The sequence below is a fragment of the Malus sylvestris genome, chromosome 10 (assembly GCF_916048215.2).
Source record: "Malus sylvestris chromosome 10, drMalSylv7.2, whole genome shotgun sequence".
Taxonomy (NCBI): Eukaryota; Viridiplantae; Streptophyta; class Magnoliopsida; order Rosales; family Rosaceae; genus Malus; species Malus sylvestris.
The window spans coordinates 18,265,252-18,283,699 of NC_062269.1; the positions used below are offsets into that span (position 1 = coordinate 18,265,252).

Here is an 18,448-nt window from a genome sequence, read left to right on the forward strand (position 1 = left end):
CCTTCCAATGTCCATCCTTTCATAAAGAAAGTTTGTTCCCTTGGAGTTATTTTTATCTTCTTTATTTGACTTTCACCTTTGACTACATTAGTCATGGTCCCTAAACTCCCACTATCTCTCTTGAAACTTATTTCAATTGTGTTATACACATCAAACATTTTGGGGAGTATGTGTTTATTGTTCACCATACAGTTTACAATAAACTTAGTGAACCATTAGGATAGGGACATAAGGGTGAAGTCCTTGCCTAGTTTCCATCTCGTTAAGTGGTTTATCACTTCAACACTCAATGATTAAAAATCATCTTAAGTCCATGTTGATGGACTATTTTTGTCAACCAACCATTATGTTCTAAACATAATTACAAACTTTCAAGAGTTGTACAAGGCAACTCTTATTTCTTCATACAACAATTTGTAAGTGAAGAATCATGGCACATTAAGTGTCCATGCCTTTGTGCTTTCTTCTAAAGTTCCTTGTTCATGTAACAAAGAAACAAGCACTAATGTTTGCATTGATTAAGGGTTGCTCAAAGCAACTCTTATTTCTTCATACAACAAATTGTAATTGAAGAATTATGACATTAAAAGTGTTGTCCTCTTTATGATAGACTTTATCTAACATGTTCTTCCAATGATACATTATCAATAGGAAGATTGTGAGGATGAGACTACTTAGGTACTTCTACAATCCATTTAAGACAATCTTTGGGATTGTTGTACCAAGTCCGGAAACTAAAGCATTCGGCTTTTCTTTGTCAAGTTTTGGATAGCGTTTGCAAATATAATGGTAAGTAAATACATAACGAATATAAATTGATTGATTTTAAGCCATTTGATTCGGGTCTTTAAATCAAATAACACCACCCACTATTTTTGGCAAATTCCATATCCCTCATTGGAATTCTAGAGTTTTGGAGGAAACTCTTAGGAGGGTATGAGAGACTCACTACTACCAAGCCCACCTCACAATGATATGATGTTGGCTAGCATTAATAATAATGAGAGAGTACGCTTACTCATTTGCATCACTTGCAAGTACCCATCTTATTTGGCCTCTAGAGAATGTCACCTCACAATGATATGATGTTGGCTCCATTGCACTTAGTTAAGTCATTCCCACCATGCTTAGTTTGTGAAGGGGTTCAAGAATAGCCTCACAATGATATGATGTTGGCCATCCTCGTTGCCTACACTCACCTCATCAAGTATGTATATAGACTCCTCCTGAGTATAAGCATGCACTTTGCACTCCCCCATGATAGGGTGAAGGCGGTGTACAAGTCATAAACGATTGGAGCTACCATGGTGAAAGGCCACGAAAGAGTGTTCAAAGCACTCTCACGCTTATCAACTTAATAATGGTTTGGTTGAGGGTTTTAGGTCTCATCACATATAAATATTCATTTTAATCTTTATTAAAACAATTTTGGTCCTATTACAACTATTGGTCCATTTGATTGTTTTAGTTGTATATAATACTCCCACTATGCTTATAAAATGGTTTATAAAGCAAGAGTATATGATACTACTAACATAAAATTTGCATTCATTTGATGGACTATATAGTTGCCTTAGGGCCTTAGGATGACTGAACCTTTGTTTAGATTCAACACGAGTGTTGAATCTCGGTCTAGGGATGATGATTGATTTTAGTTACGCATTTAATCACATTAAGGCGTGTTGTCTTAGGGGCGTTGGACCCAACTACTTCATTTTCATGCATATCAAATAAAGCAAGAAAGAAGTACTTCAAAGTAAAGATGAGCTTATACTCTTTACAACATTTGAATAATACAAATTACTTTAAAGTAAAGAAGGGCTTATGCTCTTTTACAACATTTGATCAAATCAAATTACAGCCAAAATCTAATCTACACATTCCCATGGTTCAAACAAATTTGAAACGGCCTTTCACATAGCTCAATTATCGTAGGCTTAGGTTCATAATCACCCTTTAATTAATTAACACTTTAACTAATTAAATTGAATGCAACATTTTCATTTGGTTTTTTGTATCCATAAGATTGATTTAAATGGAGCTAGTGAAATGAAAATCCAATTCTCATTTAAAGAGACAAAACAATTTTGTTCTCTACTTAATTTGGGCCAATATGCAATTACCACAACCTTTGGGCTATATTGCAAAAACATAAACTTTTGGGGTCACTTTGTAAAAACACAAAAGTCCACTACTTCATGTAATTACAACTAGAACCCAAAATTTAAACAATGCAAAAGCTTCATTAAAGGAGCAAAACAATTTGTCCTTTAGCGTTTTTGGACCTAAACGTAAAAACGTAAACTTTTGGGCCAAAGTGCAAATACACAAAAGTATCAAAACTTTATGTAATTGCATAAAAGCCTCAAAAGTACTCCCACTTGAGGGAGGGCCGGTTTTGGAGAAGGATTAGAGTGATGTGTGTGTTGATTTGTGAGTTTTGACATAAAGCAAGCAAGTGGTGCAAGTGGTGTGCGTGAAAGGGAATTAATCCTTTCACACCCACCATTATTTCTACCACCATTTAAACAAATATCTAACACATTAAATCATTTGAAAAACATAAAAAATAAACTTTATGAAATAAATCAAAACTTTGAATCAAAACACCAAACTTTTTGTTCTTGGCAAAAATGTCAATAACAATGAAGAACATTCATGAAAAACCCAAAAAAAAATTCCATGAACATTTTTACTCCAAAAACATCCCAAAACCATTCAAACTTTAGGGAAATAACATATAACCAAACTAGGGTACATAGGGGTTCCAAAAGTTACTTGAAAACACTTTTAACAAGTCAAACAAGAACCCAAAAATCCACCCTTTGGATTTGGCCGAAAATTCCCAAAAGCATGGCACCAAATTTTAGCTCCAATATTCATGCTCATATGAACTACATCTACAACATTTGAGATGGCAAATTTTCTAACAAAATTTACATTCAAAGAAACAAGAATAAAGCTTGTAACATATTACAACTTTTAAATCAAAACTATGAACTACAAAACCCAAAAGGATTCACCAACTACTAAACCTAGGCTCTGATACCACTTGAAGTATGATTTTGTGAAAACATGTTCATTTGAATAACATCTATAGCATGCATTTAACAATTAAAAGGCGGAATCATGCATGCATTCAAAAACAAAACATTACCCATGAAATTCAAAGCCTAGTAGATTGGTGAACCAAGACTCAACTCAAATCAAAGTGAGTTGAGAAATTTATACCTTTGTAGATTCCTCTTTCCATAAGCAAAGGCTAATCACCCAAAGAGAGGGCCTTCATTCCTTGCTTCTTAGATCCATGGATTTGGATGGAAGAATATGGTTCTCCAAGTTCCCAAAATTGAGAACCTCTAAGTGTCTACACCAAGGTTAGATTGGAGAAGAAATGAGTGACCTTGGAGGAGTGGGATTGCTAGCTAATCCCTCCAAGGCGGCCCGCCTCTTTAGAGAGAAAGGAGAGCTTTGTGTTCTCTCCAATTTCCTAAAAGAAAACCCTTAATGAATGTTAGGCTATAAAGTTCTTTATATAGTCACTTCTTTAAATGACCTAAAGAACCAAAAACCCTAATTCAACACACATGGCCGGCCACCTAAGGGATTTGGGCTTTTGGGCCTTTGTGAATCTTTATTCATTAAATTGTCATACAACTTAAGTCAATGGGCTTGACGTTCGAAGCCCATTGGGCCTTAAGGTCCAAAACTATCCCGAGGTCTTTAACGAACTTATTCGTTTGAATAATTAACATATTAATTAATCCTTACCATAAATAATTAAACCATTTAATTATTCTTACTCATCTCCATTGTTTCTTCAATCTCCACCTTACACGGTGTACGATCCATTAAGTTCCTTTTAGCGAGGCAGTGGGCGATTAAAACTCTTTCAAATCGATTGTGAATTGAAACTTACTTTCAATTCTCCCTTTAGTGTTTATACACGTTTAGGGCTTCCACAAACCAAGAGTGACACCTAGCAGCATATCATGGTTACCCAAGCTAATCAGAAGAGGTAGAGAACCTATTCAGTTTAGGATTACAAATGCAATACGGTCTTTCTCTAATACAATACTGTTGACCACATTGTTTGGATTGATAGTTTATTCATGTCTACTATCCAATGTGATTCGTGTGCTTATATGATTACCTTGAATGTGATTTGGAACGACTTTGCTAAATCTCATTCATACTCTGGCCAGAGATTCTAAATCATATCATAGAGTATTCTCCCCCAAACGGTTTGAAGGTTAGAGATCCCTTGTTGCGCATTCACTTGCCTCCATGGCTAAGTGGCTTAACCCCAACTATGCCGTGGACACCCTCCTGATGGAGTGACTTTGACATAATCAAAGATCAAGGACTTAACCACAAGACAACTATGATGCCTCAGGTCAAATGACTACTTTGCATTATCCCAACCATGAGTTCTCATATGACATAAATATGAGAAATCTTCATTGATCGTGTTCAGTGAACTCATTCTCTATTGAGCACCTACGTACTTGTCTTGATGTCACACACACCAATGACTCGAGACTAGTCACTCTCCCTGAGAGAAGACACGACACGTACTGATCTTAACGGACTGTCAATGCCCAATTGGCAATCCTATGATCAGGAACGTTTAGGATGTGTCTACGAAAGAATGGTCTCATGAATCTAACTTGTTTAGATCGCATTCTCCCAATCACATATTCCTTGGACTTATCGTTTAAGCATATAACATTTATATGAGACGGATCAAACAATAATCTTTGCCCTTGATATTAAACTAGATTAGTTTAACATGTGAAATGTCCGTAAAGTATCATCATATGATTGGTTTTAGGGCACATTTCCAACAGTGTATTAAGTACTTTAATTAGTTTTGACTGCACTACTTTTGTTGTACTATCATCTATGCTCTGAACATTTGTGTTTTATGGGTTATTCCCACTACTGCGCACTTGCTACTTCCACATCTCAGGGTCAGGCGCTAATGAGCACATGGAACTATCCATGTGGCTGAGAGCCCTCACAGCCCAGGCACAACGACGCAATTATCAGGGGCGCGCTCTACCACTGAGCTAATAGCCCGCCGTGCGGGCCTCCCGCTGGGGGCCTGCTATGCCAAAAGCGAGAGAAACCCCATCCCTCTCTTTCCTTTTTTACGCCCCCACGTCGCCACACGGGAGGGACATGGGGATTTTCCTTTTTGGTTACGTCACCTTCGGGTGTCAACCAGCATGCCTCGACTCCGATCGGGGTGTGTTAACTACAACAACATAAATTTATAGGAAAAATTGAGAATTTTTTAATATTTTTTTAAAAAAAAATTTGGCCAAAAAAAATATATTTCAAATCCAACGGTAACTAACGTCAGCTAGCCGTTGCTAATGTTATTTAATGTTGTTTCGTGTTGTTTCATGTTACTTAATGTTATTTAATTTTGAAAAAAAAAATTCAAATATAATGGCTAGTTCACGTCACGCTAACGTCAGCTAGCTGTTGCATTCAAATTTGTGGCCTGACTAGGGCCTAGTTTGGTTGGGCCAACAGGTTGGCTCTTTGGCCCTTTTTGTCCCGTGGGCCCACGAGCCATTTGGCCCAGCCCTCGGTTGGAGACGGTTTTTTTAACTATTTTCAGCTTGGAATAGCGACACCAATGCTAGCGTCACAAAAGGGCTTCAATGTTGGTTTGTCCGCTTAATCCGCCACTAAGAAGCGTCGGTTAAAAGCGACACCGATGTTGACGTCGGTTTAAAGCGACGTGTACTTCAACATTACGTCGGTTTAAAGCGACGTGCACTTGCAATTTAACTATAAAATATCCAACCTACTGTTGGTTTTAACCGACATCGTGATAAAATTAAACAAATAAAATATCCCTTAACCGACGTTAGATAACAATTAAATAAATAAAATATACAAACTAGTAACAGTCTTAACCAACACCACTTTTGTTAATAATAATAATAATAATAATAATTTGTGAAAATTTGTCTTTGCATTCGTTTTCAATTAATTGTAACTAAAAAAAATTATAAAACCAAAATAATAAATTTCAAGTATAGGCCAAAACAAACATTAATAAAAATAATTAACAAGAAAAATAGTGCCAAAATATACAAATATTTTACATCTAACATCCCACATAATATGTCACATCCCGGCCCGGGGCGGACCACTTCCCGGGCCCGCTCCACCACCGTAGCACGATATTGTCCGCTTTGGGCTTACCATTCCCTCACGGTTTTAAAACATACTTTCATTTAAATTCAATTTCTGGGAAAAATCAATAGTATATATATATGAAATATATTAATTAGTAATTGTTGCATATATATGTTAAATGGTGCTGTGGACGCACAGGTGAGTATCAAGTGAGTTTATATTGTTCATATGATTTATTGATGATGTGAATTGTGTTGAGAGCTCATAACCTGCACTCTTGGTGTTAGTGCTTATATTATTCACCCCGCACCACACGCTCACCTTGGATCCAAGTAGATGCATGTCGTACAGATCACTAGAGGTGATTCCGACATGTCGTACAGACCATGAGAGGTGGTTCCGACTTGTAGGTGGCTTTAGATTATTATACAACTGTTGATGAGAGAAGTACTAGAGCGTATTCTTACACTTTTCTTATCGTACAGACTACTTCAGGTAGTTCCGATTTATCTACAGAGTAGCGCCGTACAGGTCATTGTGCTGACTCCGGTTGGATTAGATATTGAGCTTTAGAATTAACCGTACAGGACCAACTGCAGGGTCTCCGGTTGATTCATTATTTCACCTGTTATATTGTTGCATCCTTATTATGTTTTGACGCATAGCATGGCATACTTTCTGGTTTTGATAAAGACTTGTGAATTGAGATATTTGAAGATTTATATGCATATTATATACTATTTTTCTGGGAAAGTATACAGGTTTTACAGCGAGGGGTTAGAAATATTATTAAATGAAATATTTTCGAAAAGCTTTGTTTTACTGACCCACTCAATCTTGTTTTGCGCCCCTCCAGGTTCTAGTTAGCAGTGTTGGTGGCTCACGAGGATTCCCATGGTGTTCTGACAGAATTCACAAAAGTAGGACTCACCCTCGGGTGTTACATCTTAGTAATTGTATCTTTAAAGCTTCCGAACTATGTAAATGGTTACGTCACTCTCACATGACGGCCAGCATGCCCTCCTTCGGGACGGGGTGTGTCATAATATACAAAAACTCATCCGTCATAACAAATACTAAATCCGACATTACAAACATAACATACAAAAACAAAAAGATAGAACGATCGAAGTGTCATATTTAGCCGACAAGAAAGCGAACCATATAAACTACTCAACTGAATCTGAGCCTGAATGGGACCCAGATCCTTCTCCTCCTTGAGATCCTCCATCTGATCCAAAAACCCTCGTCAAGTCACATTAAATCCAGCACCCACAAGCATTCCGGAAAATCCCCAAGCTGGAACTTCAGGACAAAATCCACCAGGAGTAGCCATCTCGGGTTGATATACTGGCACTTGATAAGGCGGTTGCGGCATGTATGCCATGGGAGGTTGCTGCATATATGGCATGGGCGGTTGATGCATGTATGGCATGGGCTGCGTAAGCATCAGATACATAGGATATGAAGGGGGTTGCTGATTATGGCCTGCATACAGATATGCAAGGGGAGGCTGACTTTGGCCTGACTGCTGAGGATGAGGAGGTTGACTCTAGCCTGACTGTTGGGTTCCCAGGCTATGCAGTGGTTGAGGCCTGATTCTGCCGGTTCTTTGATTGTTCAATCTTAACAGCTAGGTCCGCTAACCTTTTAGTATTATCTTTGTCCCTCATTCTCAACTCAGTGTTTTGAGTCATCAGCACTGCCATTGTACTCTTAGATGACCTCTTCGAGGAATTTGATGTAGAAGATGAAGAAGATGCATAGGACACCATATCAGGAGTCACCCCATGACCATATCCTCTGACTCTATTATGACTCTCAAGACCCATTGTATCAACATAAACTCGGGTCCTAAGTTCTTCATTATCCTCTGTGACTCAATCAAAGTTTGCAGATTGCTCTCCATTGTTGCCTTGCACTACAATTTTTAAAAATAAAAATTCAAACAATCGTAAGACTGAAAAATAAGCTACAGATAATAAAAATTAATAACAATGAAATACTAACATGAAAAAATCAATTACCCCTGTACGCTTCGATGTTTCATCAATCCAAGTTTTATCTTTTTGTGTATGACATTCACGAAAAAAAGTAACAGGATCTACCTTTTTCCCATGCTTCTTCCGCTTTATCAAAAATAAAATTTCATACAAGCAATTTTAAGCAAACCTCATATTAAAAATAAAATTTCTAACAACTATAGATTATTTAAAATTAATAACATTTCTTCAAAATGTACAATCCATACATATTCTTGCCGCACTCTTGCAAAAGATTTTGTACCAGTAATATGGTTCATTGTTTTTGTCACAGCCCGTCTCGGAATTTTAATTACGAGGACGTGAAATGACCAATACAACCTTAAACGGGATTAAGGTGCATAACTGTGACATTAGTTTAACCTAAAGTTCTTAAACTAGTTTTAGGGTTTAAACTTAGACCAAGAATTTCAGGAACATGTTAAAGTTTGAAAGTGGGATCCCCACATCCCTCAAAACCCTCCCCAATTCCCGTATACTGTCATTCACTCTCTCTCTCCCTCAGACCTCACTTTCTCTCTCCCTCTCCTTCGAACTCACACGGACCACCACAAAACCACCCTAAATCTATACCAACGTCAAGTTTGAGACCACCATTGGAATCCTGAGGACTTCACGATCACGTTGGTATCCATTTCAGGTAAGTTTTGCTTCGGAAAACCCCTAGTTTCCAAGTTCCCGTGAAGAGCACTGTTCATGATCTTCGAATTGGCTTTGTTTTAGGTGAAACCAAGCTCACAGTGAGGTTAAGGAAGTCCCAAGGAAGCTCGGAGTGCTTCGTTGGAAGTTTTTGGACGTAAGAACACGGAGATCGACAAGTTCAAAGTTTGGCCGGAGCTTTCGAGGCTCTTTCCGGCGAGTTAGGAGTCGAGGTAGGTATCAATCTCTTCGTCTCGTCAAGTACTACAACTTTCCTTTTTGTTTCACTCAATTTCGTTGAGTATTGAAGAAGTTATACTCATTTGAAAAATACCCAGTTTCCGGCGACCTCCGAGGCTTTCGAGGCAGTTTCCGGCCAAACCACGGCGAACTAGGTGTTGTGAAAGGTATCATTCTCTTTGTCTCTTCAAGGGCTACAACCTTCGTTTTTGAATCACTTGATTTCGTTGAGAAATGACAAAGTTATGGCAATTTGAAAAACGGCCGCCGGAAAAACCAGTCCGGCGACCCAAGGAAGAAGAAGGTGCGCGTGGGGGCGCGTGGACCCGTGCCTTCCTTGGCGCGTGGGGGCGCGTGCTACAGTAAAAAATTAATCTAAAAATATGTCGACGTCCGTGACGTCGATTAGATCACCGTGGTATATTCATATACCCAAATTGAGCACCGTATGAGAAAGTTATTAAGGATTGTTGGTTAGGTGTTCGAATAACGTTTTATAGTTTTCACATTTAGGTAAAAATGTGAATTGACGATCCGACCGTTGGATCGTTACCAAACTTTGATACGTTGTAATACGTAATATTTGAGGATTATTGGAACTTACGGATTGGGAATCCGAGTTACGGATCTTCCGGAATTGGAATTGTAAGTCCATAATATAAAATGTTAACCGTCACTTAGTTTTGGAAATTGACGGAGATCCGACCGTTGGATGGTAATGAAATTTTAGGATGTTATCCTAGAGATATATTGTGGACCTCTGGAAGTTATGGATTTAAAATCTGAGTGGCAGATCTTCCGGATCGAACTACGTAGTGACGTATTTTATATAAGTTATATATTCTATCAATATGAATTCTGAGGTTGGATTTGATTACTATTCTAGGCGGCGATCGTCGTGACGCCTTGATGTGTGGTGCTAGGGAGTTGTTGGACGAACTCCAGGTGAGTGGGCAGTTTTGTTTTCCGTATATATATAAACTTGACGTTTCCCAGAAATTGAATTGAAATGAAAATATGTTTAAAATGAAATGCATATGAGTTATGTGGAAAAACGGGAAGTGAAATACCATGCATAGAATTGATATGAAAAGTATATAGAAATGTGAGTTGAAATGCCATGCATGAATTAATATATGATGCATATGTATGAATTGGTGCGGTGGACGCACAGGTATGAATTAATATATGATGCATATGTATGAATTGGTGCGGTGGACGCACAGGTAAGAATTGATTTATGATGCATATGTATGAAATGGTGCGGTGGACGCACAGGTGAGTAGTTATTTCTGTTATGATGATGTTGATGTATATTGAGCTCAAATCCTGCACCATAGTTTAGTGCTTATAGTATTCACCGCATCGCACGCTCGTCTTGGATCCAAGTAGATGCTAGTCGTACAGTCCACGCGGAGTGGGTACGACAGGCCAGTCGCGAGAGTGTTAGTGAGATTCCGACTGGTGGGTGACCTTAGATTATGTGCACAGATGATTGATGAGAAAGCACTAGAGCGTAACTTGTGTGCAGAAGGCCGTACAGGTCACGCGGAGTGACTCCGGCAGAGTGAGAGTGATAGATTTTGAGCTCTAGGTTCAACCGGGCTAATAGAGGGCCTCCGGTTGATTACTTTATTGCACCTGATATGATTTATGTTGATGCATTCATACCTTATTACTGTTGAGATGATGTGGCATGGCATAATTAATATGAGAAATGTTGAGATGATGTGGCATGGCATAATTATGATGAAAATGTTGAGTTAATGAATTGAAGTATTGAGAATATATATATGTATATTTATATTTTATATTTCTGGGAAAGTATACAGGTTTTACGGAGAGGGGTTACAACGTTTTGAGAAATGTTTGGATTTGGAAAAGAATTGTTTTACTGACCCACTCAATTTTGGTTTTGCGCCCCTCCAGGTTCAGGAATCACAAAGGTGTGGTGACTACGAGGAATTCGACGGTGTTTTGACAGATTGGACAAAATTAGGACTCACCTTCGGGTGTATCAACTTATAAATTGTATCTTAAAGCTTCCGTACTGTGTAAATGGTTACGTCACTCTCACGTGACGGCCAGCATGCCCTCCTTCGGGACGGGGTGTGTCAGTTGGTATCAGAGCATGGTTGCAATCTTGGACATCTTGAGAAGTTCTAGTGAATTCTGTCAGAACTACACCGCCTCGTAGTAAGCCACTTAGTTGGAGGAATTTAGTCTCCCTAATATAGCGGTTTAGGGAAAACTATTATTATGGTGATTCAGTCTATTATAAAAAGGGACATTTTAAGACGGATTATGAGTCGAATTTGAATCACCTTATGAAATGATGAACTTGAGGGAGCGAAGTAACGGTTTAACCATTTGGAAAAGATGTTTCAGGTTATGCAAGTCAAAGGAAATTTCCTTCTGACAAGGGGTCGAGACGACTACCTGGTTTTGGGTATGAATTTGTATCCTGGTGGAAACAGGATTGTTAATTGTTGTCACCGGAGGAAACAGCTGATTGAGAATTATTTAAGGACTTGTTTAAGGAAAAGTTTATCCCTCCGGCATTTATCGATGGTAGTAAGCAAGAGTTTGCAAATGTGAATCAAGGAAGTTGACGATAAATGAATATTATAGAAAGTTTTCAGACTTGACTCGTTCCATCCAGATATTTGAGACAAGGTGTCTCGAGTAAAGGAAATGTACCTTGTGCAGCAGGTACAAAATTAACACTTTGAGAAATGTGAAATCAAGGAATGTGTTTATGTGAACAGAGGGGACGCAGAATTGTGAATTGTCCCTAGAATCAGTTGTACTCAACAATTTTCCATGATATCATAGTGTCGATTCAGCAGAGTTATGGACTTAGTAGTTTGGTCGGATTGACCGTGAGTACAGAGAGATTTGATGAGTTATATGTTCAGCCGTACAGACCATGAGAAATGGATTCGACTGACACATGAGAAATTGGTGAGTTATAGGTTCGGCCGTACCGACCACGCGGAGTGGATCTGGCCGACGTATTATTGAGATAAGAGTTGAATCAGCCGTATTGATCATTCTAGTTGACTTCGGCTGATATATTTCTTATTATGTATGTTATATCTTTGAGAGTGGTTGCCTACTTATCGAGACAACGATGATTTATCAGTATTGCGGGCTGCAGACCGTAATATTAATAACTCATTCGTGGATTCGTTAAGCAAGCAAACCGGTAGGTTATTTTATGTTAGTGTTGTACTTATTTAGAATGTTCAGTAATAATAAAGTATGTATTGGGTCAGTTAATTTTATTCCATTAGATTGATTGTTTATAGTTGTGACTAGATGGAATGTTACGGGAAACCAGTTACTTTCCATCGAGTTGATTAATTAGAGGTTACTTTGGTGGGCATACAAAGTGAAATGAGTTCAGCCATTATTTATGCTGTGAAAGCAAAGATATTGTTTTGAAAGGCTGCCCAAAAATACTTAGTTCATGTGGTGCTGAATGATGTTGTTTGGAGTAGTGTGAATAATGTCGAAAGGGTTAGACTTTTCTTGATGTCTTCCCTGAAAGTATACCTGGATTGCCTTCAGGCAGAGATATGAGATTCACTATTGATTTGTTGCCAGGTATAGATTTATGTTAAAGATTGGTTCATGATGAGTTAAGGGAATTGGAAATTCAGTTGAAATAATTGGTTGATAAAAGTTTTATTCAACCTAGTACAACACTTTTGAGGAGCCCCAGTTTGTTGGTGAGGAAGAAAATGGATTTTAAGACTGTTCATTGATTATAGACAATGGAGTCGGGTAACGATTGAGAACCGTTATCCATGGTGATGTACTGATGTTTATTTAACCAGCTCAGAAGTAATTGCGAAGATTCAAAGATTGAATTGAGATCTGGTTACTACCAATTGAATATTATAAGTGACGTTGATCATAAGATGGTTTTCTGGACTTGTTATGGTCCTTATGAAGTTTGGTGATGCTATGTGGATACTCATGCGGTTTTATGAGTTGATGGATGAAGTATTCCAATAATGCCTTGATAATTGATATCATTTTCATTGAAGATATTCTGGCATATTCTGAGCCAGAGCAGAGCATGTAAACGTATTAAGTCGGTGAAGCAAAGATTGAGAGAACGTTGGTTGTATGCTAAGTAGCAAATGCTAAAGTTAGATGAATCAGGTGGCATTCTGAGATTTGTTATATATTCTTAAGGTATTCAAGTGAATCCTTAAAAGATAGCAGAAATTGAGGAATTGGAACAACCACGAGCTGTAATTGAGATTCGGAATTTCTTAGTTTACCAGGCTATCTTGGATGGTTGTGAAAGATTTTTCAGTCATTGCTTTGTCATTGACGAGACTGTTGAGAAAAGAGGTTATGTATGAGTGGGAAGGAAATTGTGAGCAAAGGATTCAACAACTGAAGTATTTCCTCACTCATGCACGTATTTTAGTAATCCCAGAAGATAGCGGTAATTATTGGTTTATGGTGATGGTACATTAAATATTCTTGGAGATGTATTGATGCAAATGTTAAGGTGATTGAATATGTTTCACGACAAATGGAACCTAATGAGATGAATTACCCTACTGGTGACTTGGAAGTCACGATTATCATCCTTGCTGTGAAGTTGTGGAGACATTATATGTTGAAAAGAATGCAAGATTTTACAAATCAAAAGAGTCTCCAATATTTGTTTATTCGGAAGGATTTTGATATGAGGCAACAAAGGTGGATTGAATTACTTAGTGATTATGATGGTACGATCAGGGTGATCGTGAATTGTTGTAGCTGAAGCACTTGGTGAGAAGACTACAGTATGATTAATGTCTGGCACGTTTGCCAAGATTATCTTCTCGTGGATTGAAAATCAATTAAAGTAAAGTTAAGAATGAAAGATCGAGAAGAAGTTATACTTGTTAATTTTCAAGTTAGGCCTGTTTGGTAAGGTCGTACTCGAAACTTAAATGTTTGACGAGGAATTTAAGAATTAACCAAGGCAAGGAAAGAAAGGAAAAAGAATGAGTACATGATTCGTGAATCAAATGGTATGTGGATACAAGAAAGTATGAAGTATGTACCGAATGCTGAGGATTTAAAGCAAGCAAATTTGGATGAAGTACATTGTTTAACTTCTGCAATATTCCAAAAGTAATAAGATTTATCATACCAGTCGACAGTTTTATTTGGTCAGCAGATTGAGGCAGAGAGAGATAAACCTTTGGATTGAGACGGTTATTTTCTGTTTCGCAGTGGAAATGGAAAAATATTACTTTGGATTATGTGTACAAGTTTCATGATACATAGGATGGTTATGATTGAATTTGAAGCAATAGTTGGTCAATGTACCAAGTTAGTCCATTTACTCCAGGGTTGAGTAACGGTACTTATTTGTTTTATAGAAAGAAGAATTGGTTTACGGAACTGCTAAGTTTCTTAAGTATGTTGGTTGTGCAGTTTTCGAAGTAACGCCATAAGGACCATGAAATGTGTCAGGTGAGTCGGTTTTTGTTGACTTGTGAATGGAATGCTTCTGAATAGAGAAAGATTCGATCAAGAAAGAGTTTTAGTAGACTCTGAGACTATGGATGAGTCTCCTCAAAGTATTCAGGTGATTAAGTTAACCTGAAGAAACCAGGAATGGCAAAAGAAATCAACAGATGAATATACCACTAATCGAGTGTATAACGTAGATGATTTTGTATTTTTGGAAATTTCACCATGAAAAGAAATAGCAAGATTTGGAAAGGAAGACAAGATAAGTCTTAGACACATCAGATCGATTTGATCACTAAAGGAATCGATGAAGTTGCATACAAGTGGTGATGTCTTCAGAGTTGGCTAAGGTACTTAATGTATTTTGGGTTTGATACGTTGTCACTAGGTGGCAAATTCGTCACATGAGATCCTGATGCAACTATTGAGAATTAAATTGGATTCGACTTGATAAGGAACCAAGGATGACTTTGGATTGGAAAAAGAAGGTCCTGAGGATTAAGACAGAGTAAGTGGTAAAAGCTTTGTGAAGGAAATCATTCAGTGGAAAATTATGTGGGAGGAAAAGAATCGGATGAGAGATTTTTAACCGAAGCTATTCTTGGAGTATGGTTGATTTAGTTGGTTGCTGGAATTTCGGGGATGAAATTCTATAAGGAGGGAAGATTGTCACAGCCCGTCTCGGAATTTTAATTACGAGGACGTGAAATGACCAATACAACCTTAAACGGGATTAAGGTGCATAACTGTGACATTAGTTTAACCTAAAGTTCTTAAACTAGTTTTAGGGTTTAAACTTAGACCAAGAATTTCAGGAACATGTTAAAGTTTGAAAGTGGGATCCCCACATCCCTCAAAACCCTCCCCAATTCCCGTATACTGTCATTCACTCTCTCTCTCCCTCAGACCTCACTTTCTCTCTCCCTCTCCTTCGAACTCACACGGACCACCACAAAACCACCCTAAATCTATACCAGCGTCAAGTTTGAGACCACCATTGGAATCCTGAGGACTTCACGATCACGTTGGTATCCATTTCAGGTAAGTTTTGCTTCGGAAAACCCCTAGTTTCCAAGTTCCCGTGAAGAGCACTGTTCATGATCTTCGAATTGGCTTTGTTTTAGGTGAAACCAAGCTCACAGTGAGGTTAAGGAAGTCCCAAGGAAGCTCGAAGTGCTTCGTTGGAAGTTTTTGGACGTAAGAACACGGAGATCGACAAGTTCAAAGTTTGGCCGGAGCTTTCGAGGCTCTTTCCGGCGAATCCCCGGCGAGTTAGGAGTCGAGGTAGGTATCAATATCTTCGTCTCGTCAAGTACTACAACTTTCCTTTTTGTTTCACTCAATTTCGTTGAGTATTGAAGAAGTTATACTCATTTGAAAAATACCCAGTTTCCGGCGACCTCCGAGGCTTTCGAGGCAGTTTCCGGCCAAACCACGGCGAACTAGGTGTTGTGAAAGGTATCATTCTCTTTGTCTCTTCAAGGGATACAACTTTCGTTTTTGAATCACTTGATTTCGTTGAGAAATGACAAAGTTATGGCAATTTGAAAAACGGCCGCCGGAAAAACCAGTCCGGCGACCCAAGGAAGAAGAAGGTGCGCGTGGGGGCGCGTGGACCCGTGCCTTCCTTGGCGCGTGGGGGCGCGTGCTACAGTAAAAAATTAATCTAAAAATATGTCGACGTCCGTGACGTCGATTAGATCACCGTGGTATATTCATATACCCAAATTGAGCACCGTATGAGAAAGTTATTAAGGATTGTTGGTTAGGTGTTCGAATAACGTTTTATAGTTTTCACATTTAGGTAAAAATGTGAATTGACGATCCGACCGTTGGATCGTTACCAAACTTTGATACGTTGTAATACGTAATATTTGAGGATTATTGGAACTTACGGATTGGGAATCCGAGTTACGGATCTTCCGGAATTGGAATTGTAAGTCCATAATATAAAATGTTAACCGTCACTTAGTTTTGGAAATTGACGGAGATCCGACCGTTGGATGGTAATGAAATTTTAGGATGTTATCCTAGAGATATATTGTGGACCTCTGGAAGTTATGGATTTAAAATCTGAGTGGCAGATCTTCCGGATCGAACTACGTAGTGACGTATTTTATATAAGTTATATATTCTATCAATATGAATTCTGAGGTTGGATTTGATTACTATTCTAGGCGGCGATCGTCGTGACGCCTTGATGTGTGGTGCTAGGGAGTTGTTGGACGAACTCCAGGTGAGTGGGCAGTTTTGTTTTCCGTATATATATAAACTTGACGTTTCCCAGAAATTGAATTGAAATGAAAATATGTTTAAAATGAAATGCATATGAGTTATGTGGAAAAACGGGAAGTGAAATACCATGCATAGAATTGATATGAAAAGTATATAGAAATGTGAGTTGAAATGCCATGCATGAATTAATATATGATGCATATGTATGAATTGGTGCGGTGGACGCACAGGTATGAATTAATATATGATGCATATGTATGAATTGGTGCGGTGGACGCACAGGTAAGAATTGATTTATGATGCATATGTATGAAATGGTGCGGTGGACGCACAGGTGAGTAGTTATTTCTGTTATGATGATGTTGATGTATATTGAGCTCAAATCCTGCACCATAGTTTAGTGCTTATAGTATTCACCGCATCGCACGCTCGTCTTGGATCCAAGTAGATGCTAGTCGTACAGTCCACGCGGAGTGGGTACGACAGGCCAGTCGCGAGAGTGTTAGTGAGATTCCGACTGGTGGGTGACCTTAGATTATGTGCACAGATGATTGATGAGAAAGCACTAGAGCGTAACTTGTGTGCAGAAGGCCGTACAGGTCACGCGGAGTGACTCCGGCAGAGTGAGAGTGATAGATTTTGAGCTCTAGGTTCAACCGGGCTAATAGAGGGCCTCCGGTTGATTACTTTATTGCACCTGATATGATTTATGTTGATGCATTCATACCTTATTACTGTTGAGATGATGTGGCATGGCATAATTAATATGAGAAATGTTGAGATGATGTGGCATGGCATAATTATGATGAAAATGTTGAGTTAATGAATTGAAGTATTGAGAATATATATATGTATATTTATATTTTATATTTCTGGGAAAGTATACAGGTTTTACGGAGAGGGGTTACAACGTTTTGAGAAATGTTTGGATTTGGAAAAGAATTGTTTTACTGACCCACTCAATTTTGGTTTTGCGCCCCTCCAGGTTCAGGAATCACAAAGGTGTGGTGACTACGAGGAATTCGACGGTGTTTTGACAGATTGGACAAAATTAGGACTCACCTTCGGGTGTATCAACTTATAAATTGTATCTTAAAGCTTCCGTACTGTGTAAATGGTTACGTCACTCTCACGTGACGGCCAGCATGCCCTCCTTCGGGACGGGGTGTGTCAGTTTTCAATAGCTGATTAATCTTATTTTTTTTCAGCAACTTCTTGAAAAAAAAAGAATTTATTAGACAAATTAAAAGTTATAACGAAGTAAATCATATAACGATTACCCTTATTTTTTCTCTGTTCCAGTATGCCACCAACTCAACCCACTGTGCATGATTCACATCAGGAGGAGGGTGGTTGCGCACCTCTGTTGCTCTTTTAGTATAATACTTTTTTTTAACTTATTTCTATACTCTTTGTGCGCATGCTCCGCAACCTTAAGCATCATATGGCGGATCATAGGCATTTTTACTATATTTGCATCTTCAAAAAAAATATTTCCCTACATCCATAAAAAAATAAAAAAAATAAAAAAATCAAGCTAATCAATTATTATTACAATCATGGACTTATTCTTCTATTTTCAAGTAAAAATAAAAATATCTATACCTTTATTCTATTCCAGAAAACTTCCTTATCTTCTTCCT

At 38.2% G+C, this 18,448-nt stretch overlaps 2 long non-coding RNA genes across 4 annotated transcripts; both read left to right on the forward strand.

Moving 5' to 3' along the window:
- Positions 1 to 8,581: 8,581 nt before the first annotated feature.
- On the forward strand, positions 8,582 to 17,981 carry LOC126586993 (uncharacterized). 3 transcript variants are annotated; one of them, XR_007610950.1, is made up of 5 exons: positions 8,641 to 8,841; positions 15,695 to 15,854; positions 15,960 to 16,028; positions 16,748 to 16,806; positions 17,791 to 17,981. It is a non-coding gene; the product is annotated as an uncharacterized LOC126586993 (long non-coding RNA). The 3 variants fall into 3 exon arrangements; XR_007610952.1 differs by lacking the exon at positions 8,641 to 8,841 and adding an exon at positions 15,419 to 15,611; XR_007610951.1 differs by lacking the exons at positions 15,695 to 15,854; positions 15,960 to 16,028 and adding an exon at positions 8,925 to 9,247 and having other exon boundaries at positions 8,582 to 8,841.
- Positions 9,254 to 12,542, forward strand: LOC126586992 (uncharacterized). Its single transcript, XR_007610949.1, has 2 exons — positions 9,254 to 10,025; positions 11,010 to 12,542. It is a non-coding gene; the product is annotated as an uncharacterized LOC126586992 (long non-coding RNA).
- Positions 17,982 to 18,448: the final 467 nt, after the last annotated feature.